The sequence below is a fragment of the Cricetulus griseus genome, chromosome 2 (genome assembly GCF_003668045.3).
Source record: "Cricetulus griseus strain 17A/GY chromosome 2, alternate assembly CriGri-PICRH-1.0, whole genome shotgun sequence".
Lineage (NCBI taxonomy): Eukaryota > Metazoa > Chordata > Mammalia > Rodentia > Cricetidae > Cricetulus > Cricetulus griseus.
Window position 1 is genome coordinate 37,013,497 of NC_048595.1, and position 7,194 is coordinate 37,020,690.

General features: G+C 45.6%; 1 non-coding gene across 1 annotated transcript; it reads left to right on the forward strand.

Moving 5' to 3' along the window:
- Positions 1 to 181: 181 nt before the first annotated feature.
- LOC113833015 lies at positions 182 to 337 on the forward strand. Its single transcript, XR_003482781.1, has one exon. It is a non-coding gene; the product is annotated as a U1 spliceosomal RNA (small nuclear RNA).
- The last annotated feature ends 6,857 nt before the right edge of the window (positions 338 to 7,194 follow it).

The window sequence follows — 7,194 nt, forward strand, 5'->3', positions numbered from 1 at the left end:
AGAATCATGAGTTCAAGACCAGCCTGAGCTACAAGAGAGAGAAAGAGGGTGGGAGGGGTAGTTTTACATCTGTTGCATGAATAATGAACAGATTAATGATAGGTTAGAGAGGGCAAAAGTAGAAACTAGAAGAAAGGGACACAATTAGAAAGCTCAGACATGGAAAAAACATAGATGCTGCATACTTACCTGATGGAAGAAACATCCTAATCATGAAGGTGATTTTCCCAGGGCAAGGCTCATCCACTGCATTCCGCATGTCTGAGATTTCCCCAAATGTGGGAAACTAGCCTTCATAATTTGTTGTAGTGAGAGACTGCATTCATGCTCTCCCCTGAATTTAAAAAAAAAAAAAAGTAGACGGTGCTTGCAGTGGTCCTTAAAGGGAATGAATGTGCGAGTGACTTTGATGACATTTAGGAGAGTAAAGAGAACTTGTTGGTTGGCTGGAAGTGCGAATGAAGAGACAGAATTCAAGATGTGAGAAACTGACCAAGGTTATCCTGTCCAGTCATGGGAAAACTTCATATAATCTTTGGAACCAGCCTTCTCTCACCAGGCGTCTATTGGTCCTTTGCATTTCTGGACATTTCGATTATGGAGAAATCCTATGTAACAGTTCTCCCATCAACCAAAGGCACTAATAAACATGAAAGCATAGTGCAAGAAGGGATGACTTGTGGAGGCTAAGAGTCCCTTAACTAGACAGAAAACCCACCATCTCAGATTTAATAAACACCTATCTTGGGGCTGGAGAGATGGCTCAGCTGTTAAGAGCACTAGCTCTTAACAGAGGACCTGGGTTCAATTCCCAGCACCCACATGGCAGCTTGTAACTGTCTGTATCTATAGTTCCAGGGATCTGACACCATCATACCAATGCACATAAAATAAAATTAAATAAATTTTTTAAAAAACCTATCTTATCAGTAATGTAGTACAAGATAAAGAGAATTTAGCCTTCCAGTGTTATGCTACCAAATGCTTCCTGTAGAAACACCTGACAGGTTCGCATAACTGTAACACAGCTCCTATGTTCCTTTGTCTCCTCTGTGGCCATATGCACAGTTGCAGAAGACCACCAACCACCTGGGGAATGATTCCCTTGCTTCACTGTATAATTGGTACTTGACCAAGGAAGACTAAACAGGAGCTTTGGTAATTACAGTGAGTATGGTCATGAGTGCTTGAGTTACTCTAAAACTTACAACAATAATTATGTTTGTGAAGAGCCCGAAGTTTCTTTTATAAGTTAGCCTGTAGCCTGGTGGAAATTTGAATGGTTCTTGATTACTGAATTCTACAGATTGTGACTCATTCATGGTTAGCACTGTCCCAACACTGTTTCTATTTTAAAGGATCTGTCACAGCCCATGCTTACAGTACAGTCTGCTTGTAGCAGAGATGACTCAGCATGCCTCCCACATCCTCTGTCCACTCCTGCAAAAACACAATCCTTAATTGGGCACATGGTTGCCAGCTACTGAGTATATTCTGTCTCTGTCCCCTTCTATCTGTCTCTCTGTCTAACTCTCTGTTTCTGTCCCTTGTCTCTCTCTTTCTTTCTCTCTCTCTTTCTCTGCATGTATGTGCACATGCAAATGCATGTGCGTATTTAGACCAAAGTCCAACACTAAGTATTTTTTTTCAACCACTCTCCACCTTATTCTTTGAGACAGAGTCTCTCCCTGAATCTGGAGCTCACCAATTCAGTTAGACTGATCAGATGGCCCCGGGGTTTGTCATATCTCTCCCTCTGCAGCACTGGGGATTACAGGTACACAAACTACCATGCTTAGTTTTTTACAGTGTGCTGTGGCCCCAAACTCAGCAGCAAGCACTTTCCCGCTATTTAATGACCAAATGCCAATGGATTCAACCCTTAAGGAAAAGTAAGAGAGTGTACACCTTGCAAAAGCCTCAAAAGGGCTCAGGTTCTTTGACTGGTTAGTTCTCCTTCTGAGAACTGCTCCTAATGACACCCAAACTGCTCTCTGGGGTGCTGCTGTAGACGAGGGTCATGCTGACACAGATAGTGTCAGAGCAGAGAGATCTATGGGGAAGAGCCAGGAGGCACCCTCAACTCTAACGTGGACAAAGCACTGAGCACTCAGGGAGAGGGAAAGGGCACAGTGATGGATAACTTGAGGTGCTGCTGCGAAGGACATGTTGAGGCTGTGCTTTCTGGGCATGGGAGACTCCAAGCTCAGCTGATCCAGATGGGCTCCAGACTAAATCTAGGCTGCCCCCCTCTCCATTAAAAGGGTCCTTAGGAAGAGGTAAACAAACTAATACTATTAAATGTGTCGTGTAACAGGGCAGGGGTAGGGTGGAAGTGGGCATGGGCAGTGGTTGGCAGGCAGGTGCTATATCTATATCTATTCATGGTGGCCCTGAATCTACAGCCTGGCCATTCTCACACTAGAACTTGACACCAGACTGTCACAGCAAATGTAAGGATCACCTTCATTTTAATGTCAATTTAGAAATAAGATAACAGCCCCAGAAAGGCTAAGTGACTTGCTAAAAGCCATGCAGACAATGTAAATGTCTAGCTGGGACTGGCTAACATGGAGAAATTCATTCAGCGAACGTGGAACACTTCCACTCTACAGGCAATGCTCCTGCTCTTCTGTGGATGCCCTGTCCTCCAGAAGCTCACAGACCAGAGCTCGGCCCATCTGCCGGTCGCGGTTAGAGAGCCATCCTGCAGGAGGTGAGGCCTGAAGAAGGAAAACCAGGAATCCTAAGCATGGAAAGCGTAGGCAATGAAGCGTGAAAGAACATGTTGAGGAAGGAGAGGGGAGGTGGAGAAATTGGCCAGTCAATGAAGAGAAGCGGCTGTCAAGAAGAAGGCTGAATCACAGTGTGGCCATCTAGTGGCTGTTATAGGCAATGCAGGCAAGACAGCTAAGCAAAAGCCTGAGGGGCAGTTAGTTGTTGGCATTCAGTAAGCATTGACTGCAGGCTTTCATAAGATAGGGTAACTCCTCTAATGATAGCCCAACCTCATAGAATGGTCATTATTTAGCTCCAATTTGTGTATTTGGGCACTGAGGCACCTTGGTCAATAACTTAACCAACATCACACTAATGTCAAATTGACAGATGAGATTCGTCCAGAGAAGTTTGGCTCCAAACTCAAGCACAAAAGAGACATTGGGCTGCTACAGGTGCCTTGATCACTCGCTAGGTAAAGAACTGGATCCTGGCTGGGTCTGCATTTTGGAATGTCTCTCTGACTGCAGCATGGCAGAGAGCTGAGGGTGCAGAAAAGGGTTGAGGAGAAGCAGGAAGAGACTGTTGCAAACATGCGGTCAAATCATCTGCTGGATCAGGGAAGCTGAAAGGTGGAAGGGAAGGTGTCAGAGAGTAAGAGGTGATGGAGCTGAGGTGAGACTGGAGCGGCCCTGTCTCAGGTCTGCCTGAGTGGATGCCACTTACAGAACTTGGGTCTCAGCGGGGGAAGATGACGAGAAGGTGCCTGTGGCATGGCGTGTGAGGGATATGGCTGAAGGTGCTCATTTGAGGTGCATTACAGAAAGCATCAGGGCTCTGCACTCTACATGCCCACCAGCCATGGTTGGAGGTACCTCCTGCAAAAGAATAGAATAGATAAGGTCCCCATGTCGATAATTCAACAAACTGTATTAACAGGACATTTGGGGCATTTGAATGTTACAGACAGATGTGTTCTCTGTCTCCTGGAGCTCTGAATGGGTCATCTTGGACAAACAACAGCACCCCCCCCCATGTGTAGGGGTAACCTGCAAGCCTGGGTTGGTGCTGAGTTATCAAGGCAAGTAATAAGAAACAGTTCCATAGAAGGAAAATGGCTGCTAGCATGTTTCTGGGAACACAGACGACTCTGAGACCATTGTATTTTATAGCAAGAAGGTGGGACTAGAACACCCTTGGTGAGGGCAGCCTCAAGGAGTGTCATAGGTAGAAGAAGGAGGCTGAGTGAGAGAGATGGAGATGGAAACTGCAAGTGAGAGTCAGTCTCCTCATAGCTTTTTGAAGGGATTCCAGCCACCCTCCCAGATGGGCCACCGCAAAGGGACCACAAGCTCTGCAACAGTAAGTGCCTTTCTTCTTCAGCTCTCCACTGAACACCCTACGGGGAGCCTTTGACTAGGTCATGTGTAACAATGAATTTAAAGCCAAAACACCAAGGTTCAATATCCCTAGCGAGTTGTAGAACTTCAATAAGTACCTCCTTCTCTCTGATCTGTATAGATCCAGTTGACAGTCAGCAAGTGTCCTACATACACACACACACAATAGCTATCAACTGCTATGTCAAAAAGCACCATCCCCATCACTAGGTTTGGATTTGAGGATAGTCCCTTCTCAGCCTCTTGCTCCGGTTCACTAGCTGTAGGGACCTGAAATACCCCCACTAGCCTTTCCCAGCCCTTTCCCTTCCTCTCCCTGCTCCTCTGTGACCCTTTTCCCGGGCACCAGTGCCAGCTTCACCATCCTTACCCTGTACCATCCAGTCCACTGCTGGAATAATCCAAAGACCTGGTTATTTATTGACAGAGTCCACTACATACCTGTGCCCGCCTTGGTGATGTAGAACAAATTCGCAAAACCAGCTCCAGAATGCCCATGCCTCTGGAGGTGTGGTTACAGAAAGCATCAGGGCTCTGCACTCTACATGCCCACCAGCCATGGCTGGAGGTAGTGGGACCCTCCAGCCACCTTTCATCCACTTCCATATTGACCCTGGGCAAGTACTGTCCCTTCCATGATGACATATTGATCAACTGGGCTATATTTTCTTTTTTTTGGGGGGGAGCAAGATCCCACTATGTAGTGCTGGCTGGTGTGTAACTCGCTATGTGGAGTTAAACTCACAGAGATCAGGAGCTGGAAAGATGGCTCAGTGGTTAAGAACACTAGCTGGTCTTCCACAGGTCCTGAGTTCAATTCCCAGCAACCACATGATGGCTCACAACCATCTGTAATGAGATCTGGTGCCCTCTTCTGGTCTGCAAGGATACATACAGACAGAACACTGTATACATAATAAATTATATAAATAAACAAATAAATAAACTCACAGAGATCTCCCTGCCTCTGCTTCCTGAATGCTGGAGTTAAAAATGTGTGCCACCAAAAAGTTGTGGGAGTAACCAACCACTATCTGATTGGATTTAAGACCCACTCCATAAGGTGGATCCCATGCCTGACACTGCCTGACTGGCCAAGAATCTGAGATAGGCTATGAATCTAGAGGAAAACCAATACTAGTACTGCTACAGGAGCATAGCAATATAATGACTCCTAATGCCATTCTGCTACACCCCATAGATCAGGTGTTGCTTAGCAATCATCTGAGAAGCTTCCTTCTGCAGTAGATGGGAACTAATACAGAGACCCACAACTGGACAATGTGCAGAAAGGGAGAGATCTTAGAACACTCGGTCCTAAATGGGATGTCTTCATCGAGCCCCTTCCCTTGGGGATCAGGGAGCTATGCAGCAGAGGAGGCAGCTAAAGATTGTAAGATAACACCAAGGAAACAGTGACTTACAAACACAATAGGACTGATGAACAGATGATCTCATGGAGACCATAGCAGTATTCACAGGACCTGCACAAGTACAAGCCATATTGGGGTCCCAATATGAGAGGGGAACTAGACATGTGCCCCCATCTCTAACCCAGAATCTATCTCTAATAGATAACCACTTGACAAAGAGAAATCAGTTTTCTCCAATGGAATCTCATTGGGTATACAAATCACACTTAAGGGGAGCCCATGTTCAGCAGTAGCTAGTAAACACAAGATGAACCCAGTGGTACTGTTGGAGATGTTTTATCTCAAAATGCTTTGTCTGGGTTTTTTTTCCTTTGATTTTTTGTAGCTTTGGAGCCTATCCTGGCACTCACTCTGTAGACCAAACTGGCCTCGAACTCACAGAGATCAATTTGCCTCTGCCTCCCGAGTGCTGGGATTAAAGGCTTGTGCCACCAGCGCCTGGCTGTCTGGATATTTTTAACCTTACTTGTCCTTTCATTATATATTATAGTTTTTATGGGTTTGTGTGTTTGTGTGTGTTTCTCTCTCTCTCTCTCTCTCTCTCTCTCTCTCTCTCTCTCTCTCTCTCTTTCTGTGTGTGTGTGTGTGTGTGTTTCTCATGCTTTTTCTGTTTGTTTTGTTCAATTCTGGTTCATTTTGCATTTTTGGCTTAAAGGTTTTCCAGAGAGAGAGAGAGAGAGAGAGAGAGAAGGCATGGAATTGGAAAGGTGGGAGACGGGAAGAATCTAGGAAGAGATGAGGAGGGGGAAACTGTGATCATAATATAGCATATGGAATTTTTATTTTCAATTTAAAAATAATAAATAAAAGTGTGTGCTATTGTGTCATGCTGGACTGTAGTGTTATAACAGACCTTAGTAGCCACCCACCCCAGACCTTAGCACAACTGAAATTATTTGGGCCCAAGCCAGATACCTCAACCCAGAAAGCATAACTGATCGATTTGTCCCAGGCTGTCATATGAAAAACAAGAAAGGCCACCACCATATACACAGACAGTCTCTATGCTTTTACTACTGTACATGTCCATGATATGATTTATAGAAAAAGAGGGCTTCTCACTGCTGGGGGAAAGTACATTAAAACATCTTAGCCCTGCTAGAGGCTATTTGGCTTTCCCTACAAATTGCTGACCCCTACTGTTAATCTGCTGCCTGACAAAAGGCCCGAAGACCAGTGTGGCCTATTGATACTCTGAAGACATGGCCCTACCTGATGTTGTCAGAGACTCCATGGTAAAGAAGAACTGGACATCTCAAACCCAGGGGTTGATGGAGGACACCAGAGGGAAAGATCATTCTCCAAGAGACAACTGGAAGGACTCTGGTAACTGACTTTCTCCAGGCTACTCATCTGGGGTCCACAGAACTTTCTAAATATATTATACCTAGACTGGACAGCCTAGTGCAGGATGTCTCGGCCAGATGCCAGGTTTGTGGTCAAGTAAATCCAAACAGAGAGCCCTTTCCCAGGAAGAACAACAAGCTCTCTTAACCTCTGAGCCATCTCCCCAGCCCCAGCCTGGACTAACAACTCAGAGAGCACCCAACCTAAAGCAAGGCTTCTGGCTCAGACCAAAACCACACTCCCAATCTCCTCTCAAGTACTGGCCCTGTCCATGTTCCTCTGCAGGCTACTAAACT